The 15000-nt window shown below is 37.1% G+C and overlaps 1 protein-coding gene across 1 annotated transcript in view; it reads left to right on the top strand.

Moving 5' to 3' along the window:
- Nucleotides 1-14161, top strand: part of LOC145489641 (eukaryotic translation initiation factor 3 subunit D-like) — a 333976-nt gene extending 319815 nt beyond the window's left edge. The window contains exon 14 of the transcript XR_014049614.1: nt 13682-14161. The gene's annotated coding sequence lies outside the window, so the exon portion shown is untranslated. The remainder of the gene's footprint in view (nt 1-13681) is intronic.
- The last annotated feature ends 839 nt before the right edge of the window (nt 14162-15000 follow it).

Raw genomic sequence — 15000 nt, 5'->3', positions numbered from 1 at the left:
CAAAATGACTCCCCTGTACCGCTATTCTTAACGAACATTGCTTGAGTATTAAAAACCCATTTAAGGACGTCAAACTCACCAATAATGAGAAGTATCAAGAATATTTTCGACCTTAAAACGAAGCAAAATACCGATCTCAGAGAACTGCTCGATCGAAGGACAGCACAGCCCGATGTTGATGACCACTGACCAGTTACTGTGACGTCAAAAAACGTATTTCCGCGGTGTCGCCGAAAAGTGCCATGGAAAACAGCGTAGGCATCGGCTTAAAAGATTGTACTCTGACTGATAATGCTTTCAAACTCAAAGAAAACGAACTGAGTCATTATAGTGCTTTCAAACTCAAAGAAAACGAACTGAGTCATTATAGTGCTTTCAAACTCAAAGAAAACGAACTGAGTCATTATAGTGCTTTCAAACTCAAAGAAAACGAACTGAGTCATGGTACTTGGTCTTCATTGTGCCTAATGACCCATTGTCATCAAAAATCGAAATTAATCGAGTCATTGTACTCGATGGCCATTGTGCCAAATGACCCATTGTGGTCATCACAAACTTAGTTTGAGTCATTGTGGTCATCGCAAACTTAGTTTGAGTTATTGGACTCCAACTCAATGCAGTAAACAAGATCCTGATCAGGCTTCGGCAGATAGCCATTTGAATTGTAACTCTAACAATAGAGAAAATTGTTATGATTTCTTTATTTCCAACCAAACCGTTTCCACTTATAAAGTTACTGATATTGTTAATCATAGCACGAGTAATCGTGTAGTTACCTTTTTGGGGGCTGACAAGATTACCAAAAGAGACAGAGAACCATCTCAATTCCTGTCAAAAAAGTGCTAAATTCTCTTTAAAAAGAAGGTTGAGAGACAGATTGAAATGTTATGTAAGAAAACATATTCCACACTCATCAGTTGTTGTTGATTTGAGCAGAAATTTCAAAATATGGTATTCATTTCACAATGTTGATCATTCTTACAGTAAGCATGTCTTCATGAAGATACGTAAGTCTGGACAGAATTCCTATGATCCTATGGCTAATGGCTATGCTTTTGTTTCTAAAAATTATTCCAGTTTGAGGGGCAGTGTGTTTCCTAATACAATAATTATTATGAACCATGATTCATCCTGGAATTGTTTGACTGAGAGGCTTGCTCTCATAGGGTTAATACCAAAAGATGTTGGTGGGTCTGGTGATTGCTTTTTTAAGTCAGTTTCACATCAGCTCTACGGATTTGCAGATTTGCATTATGACATTCGTACAACTGGAATAGATCATTTATACAACTATCCAGAATTTTATCTTGAGAGTATTGGTAATGATCACTGGACAAATTATATTGAACAAATGGCAAAGCCAGGTACATGGTGCGATAATATTATTATTCAAGCTGTGGCTAATGCTTTCAACTGTGTAATTCACTATATATTGCCTACAGCTGTTATTGTAAAATTTGATGACTATAGTGGTCCATCTATCAGTGATAGCATTCCAGGATGTGTTCCTATATGCCCAATAACAGTAACTTCACAAACAGTAGATGGTATTCATGAAAGGCAACAATTGCCTCTAAAACTTGCTTGGGCAATAACAATACACAAGAGTCAAGGATTAACACTGCCAAAAGCATGGATTGACATTGGTCAGAGTGAAAGAACTGCAGGCATTTCATATGTAGCTATATATTTTATCGATGAGATTTCTATGGTTGGAAGTGGCATGTTCAACTTTTTGAACTTAAGGTTGCAACAAATTATGGGAACTAATGAACCATTCGTTGGAATAAGCTTGGTAACTGTTGGAGATCTTTTCCAGCTTAAGCCAGTTTTTGATAAGTGGATCTTTGAAAATTCCCAATCTGGCTATGATGAATTTGCAACTAACATTTGGACAGAGTACTTCACCCTTTTCGAATTGACAGAAATAATGAGACAAAAAGATGACAAAGAATTTGCTCAGCTACTCAATCGTTTGAGAGAGGGAAATCAGTCTGAAGGTGATATATCCATTTTGCAACAACGACTTCTGAATGTAAGGCCTGAACAAGATAATTATCCTATGAACATGGGACATTTATATACCACAAATGCATCAGTAGATGCTCACAACAATGCTCTGTATACCCTCTCTAAAGCTGATAAAGCTCAGATTAAGGCTGTGGACGTTATAGTTGGGGACATTTCTGATGATCTCAAGAAACAAATGAAAAACAAAATCCCAGATGATCCAACACAGACAATGGGTTTATATTCGCTAGTGTCTGTAGCGACTGCAGCAAAATATGACTTGACAACTAATATTGATGTGACTGACGGGCTCACCAATGGTGCAGAGTGTGTCATAGAAAACATGGACTACAGAGTTGAAAATTCCACCAGACCAAGTATTATCTGGGTCTCTTTTCCACATCCTGACATAGGCAGAAACCAGTGAAGAGAAAATGCACATTTGTACAAGGCAACTGTAGATAGAAATTGGACACCAGTATTGGAAGTAACAAGACAATTTCAAGTCAATAAAAAAAGTCAAGTCCAAATTCTCCGGTGCCAATTTCTGCTTAGACCCGCCGCTGCCAAGACTATTCACCGTTGTCAAGGCAACACATTAAATGAGGCAGTTGTTGATTTTCCAGCATCCACAAGAGAGCACATGCATTATGTTGGCTTGAGCCATGTACGAAATAGCTCTGCACTGCATATTCTTAATTTAAATGAAAACAAAATAAAGGTTACTGAGAAGGTTAAAAGAGAAATGAGCAGACTAAGAACACATAGTGAAAAGTATGACTGGGAATTTTTGGGAACGGCTAAAACACATGAAATATTGTGTTTGAAATTTCTATAAATTTCCCAAAATGTCAAAATTAAAGATGAACTCAGTGCATGAATCAGTTTCTGTGAATTAGTAAAAATCAACAGGATCATTTCCCTGGAGTTCCATACCTTTTTATTGTTGTCAAGCTCCAAGGTAATTATTTCCAAACAAATGTTACTACATTAATTCCAGTTTAAGTCTGACAACTCAACATAAAACTATAGCACTCATAACATTGCTTTTTAGATCCAACCTGATTTGTTAGTGTATATGTGCCCGTATGGACCCTTAAATCAAACACCCAGAGTTTAACTGATAGAAAAATGGATGCTCTCAGATCTGATAAATAGATTAGGCAAAAAATTCCTGTCAGCATAAATGTATATATATTATTTACAATTTCAATAAAACCAAAAGTATATATATGCATGTATATATTTAATATAATTGTAGATTCACACACATACCCATCACAGCCCACTGTTGAACAATTTTTGACTTGATCCTTTATGACTTTAGGAAAAAGAGGAAGACATCTCTCACAGATGTCAGAAATGAAAAGCTCACAGTTTCCACACACTTGCTGTAAATTTGCAAAACTGTACTGTGACATTCTCTGGACAAATTACCCGTAGTTTCATTAAAACAAGGATATCTTTAGCAGCCTCTCATTGTCATACAATGTCTTGAAATTAAGGCCAGAATAGCCATACAGGCATATTCTTTGGCAGAAAATGTTCTTTTCTTGTGAACAATTAGTTTCACTTTCATCAGGGGAGTCCAGTGAATGGCCATCAGTGTCAGAGTTCTCAATTTCTTCAGAGGAGTCAGAACTAGAAACTTCAACATCATTATCTGAATCACTGTCTGTGGACAAATCTGAGTTGTTGTGTGTATTACATCAATTGGTATTTCTGTGGTCTTTTCAGGTACAGTGTATAGGCAACTCAATTTCATCAAATGCTTCTGTGAAGCTTCAATTCTTGCATAAAGGTTGACTCCATAGTCCATCAAAGTCATCCACAACATTTCTGTCAACAGCCATCTCACTCAGGCGAGCCGAAAACTCTGAGGTGTTCTGTTCATGGTGCTGGAAATGATCTCCAGGAAAAAGTGATGCAAGAGAGGGAGATGACATCAACTGGTCAAATCTTGTAGATTTTGGTATGGGTATAGTGGGATCATCAATATATTTCTTGTATTTCCTTGTCCTCGCGGTCACTTTAATTCATGACACAACGAAATCAAAAGAATAAAAAAGATTACGAGTCAGTGGGAGACAAATAAATAACTGACATAAATAAATGACAAATAAAAAAACCTACATCTTGATGTATTGAAAAGACTATAGATCTCAAATAATGTTAATCCTTATAAATAATTCAAAGGAAAAAATGATAAGCATTGCAAATTTCTACTTGCTGCATCGTGCTGACTGGGTGTTGAAACACGTGGGCTCTCAAAATAGATTTGGTGGACTTACAACAAGCTTAAGCTTAGTTTGCAGAATTTATCTCGTTTTCTCAGGTCGATCTGAAACCTTTTAGGTGAATTTCGGCTTTTGGGGTTTTTAAAGAACACACAATGCATTGCTTAGTTTGATTTATTTAGAATTATAGCTTATCATAACAGAAAATCCCTATAAAATTGGATTCCTTACCTTTGCAGTGAACTTGATTTAAGTGCCTCACGATCCTTTGTTATCTTGACAACCGTCGGGAACAGATCAACTAGTTAAAGTACGTTCCAGTTTCCTCGACTTCTACGTAAAAAGTTTGTGTAGTTTTTTCCTTTTGAAGCAAGACCCATCTTTCAAAAGACCACCAACACAGCGTGGAAAGGGAATCAGAGTTACCATCGAAAGCGGCTGGTCTGGCAACCTTGTTGCCAGTCTCTCTCTCCTTCTTCTCCAGTTTCCATTCTCTCCTCAACTTATCAACTGAACCAATCACAGCACGCGAATTTTCACGTGACTATCCTCGTGACTGAGCGTGACAAAGATCGCGTTACTCATTCTCTTTTGGCGCCCATCTTTGAATTTAGCGTTAACGGTTGATCGCTCGTGCGTATTAGTAGATTTCACTTCCAAAATTATATCAAAATGGTTTTTTCTGCGGTCCTGTGACTAGAAGAAAACAGCGTGAGTGTCATTAATGAGAAACATGCTATTCTTGGCGAAGATTTGGAGCTAAAAGAAAGTCTTACTGTGGATGTTTCAACAGGGAAAAATTCAAAGGGCAGATTAGCTGTATACAAAATTATTTGGTGAGTAATCAAATTCAAGTAACCCTATATTATACAAAGTAACTTCTTTTATTTAGACAAAAGCTTTTGAATGAACTTTGTCATCACGAATCATACACGAGTGGGTCACTCAGTCATGGCATGAAATGGATTCTGGCTAAAGCAAGGTTGAAACAATTTAGGTTGCCCAGAGGGCATGCCTAAACAATTTGATTTGCGAATAACAAGTCGTTTCTCTCGCCACACTTGTTCAAACGAAACAAATATAGCAGTTCTCGCTGATCCCAGTCAAAGTTCTTGACAAAAACTCCAACGAGGCAGCCACAGTCTGCATGAGTTTGATATGTCTCCTGTGTGTTTCAGCCTGACTGTATGGCAATCCGTGTTGATCTTCAATTTTGTCCATCCGTATATTCTTTTGCGTTTACTCTATTATTTCAATGTTCCTTTAATGTTTTAAGTGTCTTTTTTTAATATTTCTAATGATGAAGAAGAAAAGGCTAGCTGCAGAATCAACAGAAATAACTGAACAGCAGCTAAGTTTGCCCAAACTCAGCCTTTTTTTAATTTTAAGGAATGTCTCAGTTTTGTTCTTATCATTGATTCCTTACAATCATGAAAATCCAGATATATTCCACACAGTAACAATAATTTGAGGTAACATCTTGTGTATGGAAAATTGTTGGATTTGTAAACTAAAAAAGTAAATTATCTGAAAAAGTTCTCTTTTTATCAAACATGTAAAAGTTTGACCTTCATATCTGTTTTCAGTTTTACTTTTGATTCTTGATGTAATGAAAAAGAAACAGGATGATTATTCTTATGTTTAAATTCATGAGAGCCAATGTAATAAACCATTCATTTAAAACCTGTTTGATGTGATATCAGTGACTTTATTTGTTATTTTAATGCTAGGCATTTATCATCAAAATTTTGTCTGGCCTACAAATGATACAAAATTCCCAGTTTTTCTCAGATTTTCCCAAAAATTCCAACCTATTCTCAAAAAATCCTACAAATTCCAAGTTATTCTCAGAAATTCCTAGGAATTTTTGGGAATTTTAAGGAATTTTCAAGGTGAGTATATTTCAGTTGGAATTCCTAGGAATTCCTAGGAATTCCAAGTCAGCTCTATGTAAACTTGGAATTCCGAGTCCGAATTACCGTGAAAATTCACACCTTAGATTCCTAGGAATTCCTAGGAATTTTTTCCTAGGAATTCCTAGGAATTCTTAAAGTCATACAGAGTAACAATTCACCCCAAACAAAAACAATCTTGTTTCAGAATGTTAAATCTCTCCACCTCCACATAGATGATGTGCAAAGTGATTACAACATTCAAAAAGCTGATGTCAACATTTTTGTTGAATCAAAACTTTGCTTATCAAATAGAGATGATACATATCAGCTTCATGAATTTACTCTTTACAGAAATGACTTTAGTCAGTCTAACATAAGAACTTGCTATGGAACTACTGTGTACATTAAGAATGATTTAAATTGTACTAAAATTCCATACAGATGTAACTTTAATAATTTGGAAATTACTGTTATGGTTTTAAGCCAACCAATTCCAAATATTCATGTCATTGGTATCTACTGCTTGAAAACTTAAGTTACAATTTCACAGTTAATTGATGCTCTTTATACTCATCTTCACAACTCGGTATTAATAGAACCCACAATTCCAACTGTACTACTTGGGGATTTCAATATTGATCTAATTAATGCAGGCAAATAGAGAACAAAAAGCTTTAACAAAATATCTTATAACAGACAAAGGATATACTCAGTTGATTAACCAGTATACTGCTGACTACCGTACACAGATAGATCATGTTTATACCAATATACCACAATCTGTACAATCAGCAGGTACCCTGGAGTCTTACTACAGTGATCATAAGCCTATTTATATTTCCATGAAAGCTGTTTGAATATTTGGTAAAAAAATTTCACCATGTGCATCATATGAGATCATTATAATTATATTTAATTTAGCTGAATATGTAACTTTACATACCAAATAAATATCTAAGTGTATCAAGCAACTATTTGAATCACATATAGAAAACAGTCACAACATTTATTGGCAGAAATAAAGAATGGTTTTGATTTCCTGTGCTTTTCATGTTCTTAAATTCCTAGTCCTTATAGAGATTCAAAATTACATGTAACTCTACCAGAATTTGCAGATTCTGTACATAAGAATAAATTTTTCAGGTCAAAGAGATAATTTAGCTCCAATGTTTCTTAAGGAAAGCATACCATTTATGACTGGCTTTTCCTTTCTTAAAGCCTTTCCAGAAAAGCAAGAAATATCACTTGGACACCACATTTAGGTAAGTAGCTTATTTTTATTGGGGGTTGGAGAGGGGGGAAGGGGGGAGGGGAAAGGGCAGCAAATTAAAGATATACATTACATGTATCATTTTTCTACATTCATTTTCATACCCTTTTCATACCTTTCACATATGCGACTATTATCTTTATTTTGTATTGCAGGTGAAGCAAGTTGTACTATTGTGCAAATCCATATAACCCAGATGAACACTGCAATAACAACTACAGTATAATATGCAAGTGACAGTAAGCAGATGTTAATATTAACAACACCATTACTGATGTTATACATGCCCGTTTACCAGCTGCAAAAAATAATATCGAAAGACTTCGTAGAAACTGGCTTTAACAAGACAAACTTGTCACCCTTAAGACTTCATGGAATTAATCTGAGAATTACAGATGGATGTAAAATACTCCTGCTTACAAAGAGAGTTGCTTTCAACACTTGTGTTAGCTGCCACTTGAGCTGTTGAAACTCATTCTTTGCAAAAGACATTGGTTACAAGCATATAAAATGGCTCTCCAACCTGCACTTATAATTACACAGTTGGGAACACTTTGGAACTTTATCCTCGTATGTTGCTTAAAGTGAAGAATGTCAACAAGTGAAATCCACCTGAACTCACTACATGTGTCAAAACTTAACTCACAAATGAACCTATAGCTTTACAGTGGAATACAGAAATACAACTTCAACTTAAAATTAGCAGCTCCATATAACATTCATATACATGAAAATGTACATGTAGAGTAACATCAGTCCTTCATATATGGACTGCAATTAAATGAAACTACCGGTACTAGACCCCATCATAAAGAAACACAAAAATAGAATGTATTAACCTGTCTCTATTAATTAAATAGAAATCTTGCAGTGTTTATTTCAAGTATAAGCTATCCTAACTTTTCCAGCTTATACCTGTTGAATTTTCATTCAATTCTTAAAATGGTTGTCTTGCTGTACTTCTACTACATGTGTGTCCTGCTGCGGTAAAGATTATGTTATTTATAACTCAGCAAAAAATTGATAACGTGCATGTATAGGAGACTGTTGGCTAAAATGTTTCCTCTTAGCTTTTATGTGCTACGTTATGGTAGTCAGTATTTCAGTGCGTTACTAAGAAAGAAAATGTTCCTAATAAAAGGAGTGTTCTTCTTGATTTTTGTTGTTGCACTCTCTTGAAATCTATTTCAAATGTGTAATAAATAATTATTTATTAAAAATGATTTTACCAGAGAACGAATTCAGCCACCTAAAGGGTGTCAATAAGCAACCATATTTAGACATCAGAACCTATGCATCACATTTGACCAACAGATGTCTACTTTCCTGTTTTTCACTCTTCTCTTTTTATTCTACTACCTTTTCTACATTCATCCAATAGGTCATTTCCGAGTTACCTTTTGCCTCTGTCAAAACGAGTCTAAATGCGAAACCATTCATATGACTTCCACCTACAGGTTCATTTTTCATGCCAATCAAACTCAGGTTTCGCACGAAGACTCATTGTGAAACAACAGCACAAGGAAACATTCATCCATGAGCTGCCTCACAGGGGCCTTTTATTTTTTTTTCTCATTGACAACTTTAGAAACACAGGAAGTAATGTAACAAACACGAAAAACCGTGTTTGACCACATTTCCAAACATCAAGAAGAGAGTTGAAAATACGATGCGTAGCGAAGTACCTCTGACGAACTTCGAGGTGTTTGGAAATCTGGTCAGACACTGTCTTGAGTAAACGTTTGAAGTTGTCCTTCAGTAGCATTTTGGAATGGATAAATCTGACCAATTTTCCACAAACATGCCCGGTATTTTGGTGCAAAGTCTTTAACATGGTTTTCATAAATGCAGACATGTATTCTGTGTAAGCCAGAGGTTGGCATGTTTATGTCGATATTGGCCACTGGAAAACCAAGTGATGGAATTGCTCCCCACTAACAAACCATTTTAGGCAGACTACGTACCTCGGTCTTAAAAGTCTTAAAGTTCGGGAAGAAGAAGGCTTAGAAAGCAAATAGGTCGCGATAAAGGAGATAAAAATCTGTAAGATCGACAGTAATAAGGGAAAAGTTTATCCGAAGCATCATCAACAACAACAACAAAACTAATAAGAAATTGGAAAAAAAATCAGTCAGTCAATTTAAGAAAAACAACACCATACCCGTTAGAAAGAAAAAAAACAGAGGTTGAAAAAAGTTGTAACGAAATAAATTCAGTTAATTAAAGCAAAAACTTCTGTGGCGCCGCTCGAGATTTTCTTCCCGGCCCGAGTTCGAGTCTCGATCGGGGAAGAGGTTATTCGACCCCCAAGCCATTCGAGAATAACCGCTTTAATGACATATTGAGACTTGAACTTGAGACCGCCAGATGCGACCTTTGGATCAGCCGCACGGAGCTCATTCCGCTGGACCACCTGGAAATCCCTTGGGTTGTTGGTAACAAATTAAGATAATTAATATGTGTATAGTACATGATGATATGCTGATTTCTGGTTCCGCTAAGTCAGAGAGTGGGACTGTATTCTGCTAGTTATAGAGCGTAAGCTAGAAACTCGAGCATTGTTCGTTACCGTCATCAGCCAGAATTGCGCATTTTTTCAGCCAAAATTGAGGGGTATTCGGACAGGATTTAAAACAGTTAGCAACCCATAAGGTAATGGTTGGAAATTTGAAAACAGACATACACTTCAAAAATAATTGAAATTGCTGAGTATCATTCGCAACTGCTGCTTTTCATTGCTATATCTGCCAAGCCGTACCGCACAACGTAAGATCTGCTTACAATTGGTCGACTCACTGCGAACAAGAACGGGTGTTTTCTATGCGCTGTTTGCTGCAATTTATTGATACAAGATGTAGCTGAGCTGATCGGACTCTTATCTCGAGCAGAGATTCTGGAGCAGAATTTGGTTGCCTGAACAGAATTTTGAGAAGAAAACGCCATAGTTTTGTTTGAGTGTTGTCCACCGTCAGAATGCGCCACCAATTTACGAGCAGAATCAGTATCCAAAACAAGTGTCCAAAGCGAAAATGTGCCATATCATGCAGGAATTTTGAATATTATACTCATATTTCAGTATTCTCCCTTTTCATTGGGTTCAACTGTTTAACTCTCTTAACAAGAAAGTTGACTAGGGTTTTCTAGCAGCGGCGGGGAACAACAGCAGCAATAAGAATGACGCACCAGTGTCCCAAGGATAGTTGTCCTCTACCCACCCGAAAGCGACTAAGCTGGCAAACCATGACATCAGCCACATATTTCAGCCGATATTGCCTTTCAATCATGGTCCTATTGCACTAATTCTGACCAGTCCTATCAAACTTACCCACAGAAATTCCACACATGCCTATCACTGAAAGTTTTGATAGATTCCTTTTGTAGTGAGCTAGACGAAATAACTCCAATGCATGTCTTAGTTTTGAGACCCATAGGACACGCGAAAAAACAAAAGCGCGGAAATGTGATTCTACTAAAAACCAACTTGCACTTAAAACCGCGACAGCTGACTGATCTGCAAATTACTAAACGCATGCACCATCACAAACGAGGTCGTGTAAAGCCTTCTACATCCTAAATCAATTACATTTCAAGAAAACCAGGCAATATGTATACTTCTCAGTGGATTTATGAAAAAGGTGTTAAAGACTAAATCAAGTGTTTATTTATTTATTTATTTTTTTTTTATTTAATTTTTCTTTTTGCTTTCGCTATGTCAGCAGCGTGTAAATTTTACCTTGCATGAAATGTAGAGAACTTCTTGCAGCATGTTTCATTTATTTATCTATTTTTTTCATTATTTATTCATTATTTATCACTCCCCTCCAGCCCCCTTTTCAGTTTGTGCTAAGTTTAGCCCAGGCTAAACACAGTTTTCGTTGATTGTACAATTTAATTAAGAGTGCGTTCAACATAAAATTGGAGTTTAAATCAACACAAACGTACAGATGTCAAAACTGCGCTGGAGAACTGATCTATAGCTTTCTAAAACCTGCATCATCCCAAATGTACTGAACAAGAGCTTCCTACATCGAGAATCGATTGAACTTCAAACAAACTAGGCCATAATTATGAGTTGGCGAACACTCAACATGTTTTTGTTGCGTCAATTATTATATCGCCTGGAAGCCACGCAAATAAATTTCTTCCGCACTAGCAAATCGCAGACAGTTCTGATAGTTAGCTAGGCCGAGAACACCTAAAATTGATAAAACAAGGAAATTCTACTCTCGATCAGCGCTTGACCTAATGTTCTTCACTCTGCTCGTGGCCGTGTTTTGTTCGCAAATAGCAATGTCCCGGATGTACTTGAATTTGGTCGAGCGCGAAATGGGATATCCAGACTTCAACAGATTTCTTTCTAAGTCTTAAGCCAAACAAAGTTCAGACCAAATAACACCAACAGCAGCTACAAATGTCTAGTCCATTGCATGTCTAAGCCCTAAATTAATGTGGTTAAAGATCTTTGTTGTCTAAAGCAAGCACAACATTATCGCCCCATGGCAAACGGCCTAAATGTCGACCCGAGTTTCTAGCCTCCGTTCTATAACTAGCAGAATACAGTCCCCACTCTCTGACTAAGCGGAACCGGAAATCAGCATATCATCACGTACTACACACATATTAATTTGTTACCAACAACCCAAGGGATTTCCACTGGTGGTCCAGCGGGATGAGCTGCGTGCGGCTGATCCAAAGGTCACATCTGGCATCAAGTCTCGATATGTCATTAAAGCGGTTATTCTCGAACGGCTTGGGAGTCGAATAACCTCTCCCCCGATCGAGAATCGAGCTCGGGCCGGAAAGAAAATCTCGAGTGGTGCCACAGAATTTTTTGCTTTAAGGGTCCTTTAAAAAATTGATTTATTTATTTAGTTATAATTTTTTCCAACCTCTTTGGGTTTTTTTCTTTCCAACTTGTTGTTTTTCTTAAACTGATTGACTGATTTTTTTTTCCAATTTCTTTGTAGTTTTTTTTGTTGTTGATGTTTCGGATAAACTTTTCCCTTATTGCTGTCGATCTTACAGATTTCTATCTCCTTTATCGAGACTTGTTTGCCTTCTAAGCCTTCTTCTTCCCGAACTTTAAGACTTTTAAGACCGAGGTATTCTGCCTAAAATGGTTTGTTAGTGGGGAGCAATTCCATCACTTGGTTTTCCAGTGGCCAATATCGACATAAACAACATGCCAACCTCTGGCTTACACAGAGTACATGTCTGAATTTATGACAACCGTGTTAAAGACTTTGCACTAAAATAGCAGGCATGTTTTTGGAAAATCGGTCAGATAGTGTACATAAATATGGTCATGTCGTATTGAGAATGCTATCTATCTCGTGTACTCTTAATAGAGGCCATACCATGTCTATGCAAGCCTTTCAAGTCGCTGCAGATGAGTCCAAGCCACTGCAAATTATCTCAAATTGATCATTTGATTCGCGGCTCTAGACAAGCTTAACCTCTTCGATTTCACCTAAATGACCTCACTATGTCTTTACTGTGAGTTAAATTAGCCAATCATTGCGACAAGAGCATGTTAAACAGTTGAATCGGTTATTTACTTCTATATTTCAGCGAAAAAGTAACCCTTACGCGACATTTAATTTTAATAACTCTGCCTGGATTCGCCAAAACATAGCCACAGAATTTGACTTGTCACTGATAATCTTGATACAATTCTGTCCTAGAGCTTAGCTTTCCACAAGGCTTATCGTAGCTCAAATAAAAGGAAATAACTCTCCTGTATGCCTTTTGAGGCCAGGAAGACTAAATTCGCCGTCTTTTTGTTGAATCGTCAATTGTACAATTTAATTATGAATTGCTTTTAACATGAAATTGGAGTCTAAATCAACACAATCGTACAGATGCTAAAACCGCGGCGGTGAGCCGATATATTGCTGGTTTTCAGTGTCACGCTATTCAAAATAGAACAAAATAATATATAGATTTAGCCAAGCCTAAAAGCGGAGCTCCTGATCACTGACGATAAAGGAAAACGCGAATTATTTTTTCTTGGATCAGAAACTCAAAAAATGATCAATTGTGAGCGTGTAATTGTTCAGCGTGTGGTTTTGCTGTTTTTTCCAGTTAAATTTTAACAAACTCTACTCAACAAGCCTAACCAAGATTGTAGAAATTACGTACGCAATATATCAGGGACTCTCCAAGAGACGATTGTACAAGGAATATGTCAGAAGAAAAGTCAACAACACGCCAGGGGTTAATTTGCGCCGAAATTTTGCCTTTGCGAGTACCCCTTCCTTCTCCCACAGAGAAATAACCTGACGTAAGGGCCCATTAACCGATCTTTTCGAGCCGTTGCTAAGGAAAATTTAGTCTCATCTAACCTCCTCATTTTTAGTTAGTTCAGAGTTCTTTCATGTGTTTCAACTTTTTCATGACCAGTGACACTAGTGATGACGTCATCAGGCCGCGCCCATGGTCATGTTACTAATACAGAAAAAAGGCAAAGGCTCCCAGGCAAATTACTTTCTCGGGATTTTTTTCATTGATTTAATATTTTAATTTAAATCCTCATTACGCTATGCATCGATTTTGTTTCATTTCATTTTTTTCATTTCGTAATTTTCTGAAAAAAGCATGATTTCGAAAAAGGAATGCATAGCTATGTTGCCAACGTTGGCTTTAATCAAAATTCATCGAAGAAGGCTAGATTTAATGAAAAACCGCGTTTCCTTTAGCATTTAAAGAAACCGGAAGTGCGCCCGATATCTATGGAAGTTACCCTATCAGCACGTGCGCAGTTTACACTGCCAGCGCACTTCGGTAAGATTAAACAAAGCCACACTGAGTTAGTTTTTCTCTTTCTATTGCTCTTGTTTTTCTGTCTTTCTCTTATTTTGTCTTTACTTGTACTTTTTTTACTTTGCATTTGCGAAACACAAAGAAAAACATCTAAAATGTACGCGAATTTGCAAGTTTTTGAGTTGTTTTTATTTTCCGTGCTCATGCTGACGTAAGTGACCGGAAGTGAAATTTCACCTCCTTAGCAACGCGCGCGAGCGCACGCATGAATCGGTTAATGGGCCCTTAAGCCCGCGATCCAATCGGTAAACCAGTAACTGGTCAGCGGTCAACTTTGGAAAAAACACGCAACCTTGATGAGCTCTAAACCTAAGTCCACGATGCAGTCACGTGATACTGGTCAGCGGATAGCTTGTTGTGACAGCTGTCAATTAACAATAGCGTGGACGCCCAAAATCAAAGATGTAGCCATGGTAATGGTGCTACTCTCTTTGTTTTCAAGGTATTGGTGTATGGACAGACGGACGTATGTACGGACAGTCACGTGACAACCAAAATTTTCAGATCGATGGGTTACCAAATTTTCTAAGGTATGGGGCTCCGCTCGCGCGCCTTCAGCGGGTAGGAGCTCTGCTAAAAATCAAAACTGTGCAGTAGATAAAGTCCAGAATCTGGGAAATGAAAGAAGGTAAATATGCAAAGACTCTCGTCAAGATTCTGGTCACAGCAAATTTTCTCATGCAAGATATGCGAAGAAATTTTTTACTCAAATTTATAGTCTTGTATAGAGATGCCATGCTGGTGCCCATCCGTATGGGCACCAACA

This window comes from Orbicella franksi, chromosome 6 (genome assembly GCF_964199315.1).
Source record: "Orbicella franksi chromosome 6, jaOrbFran1.1, whole genome shotgun sequence".
Lineage (NCBI taxonomy): Eukaryota > Metazoa > Cnidaria > Anthozoa > Scleractinia > Merulinidae > Orbicella > Orbicella franksi.
This window is presented reverse-complemented; position numbering and strand designations above follow the sequence as displayed.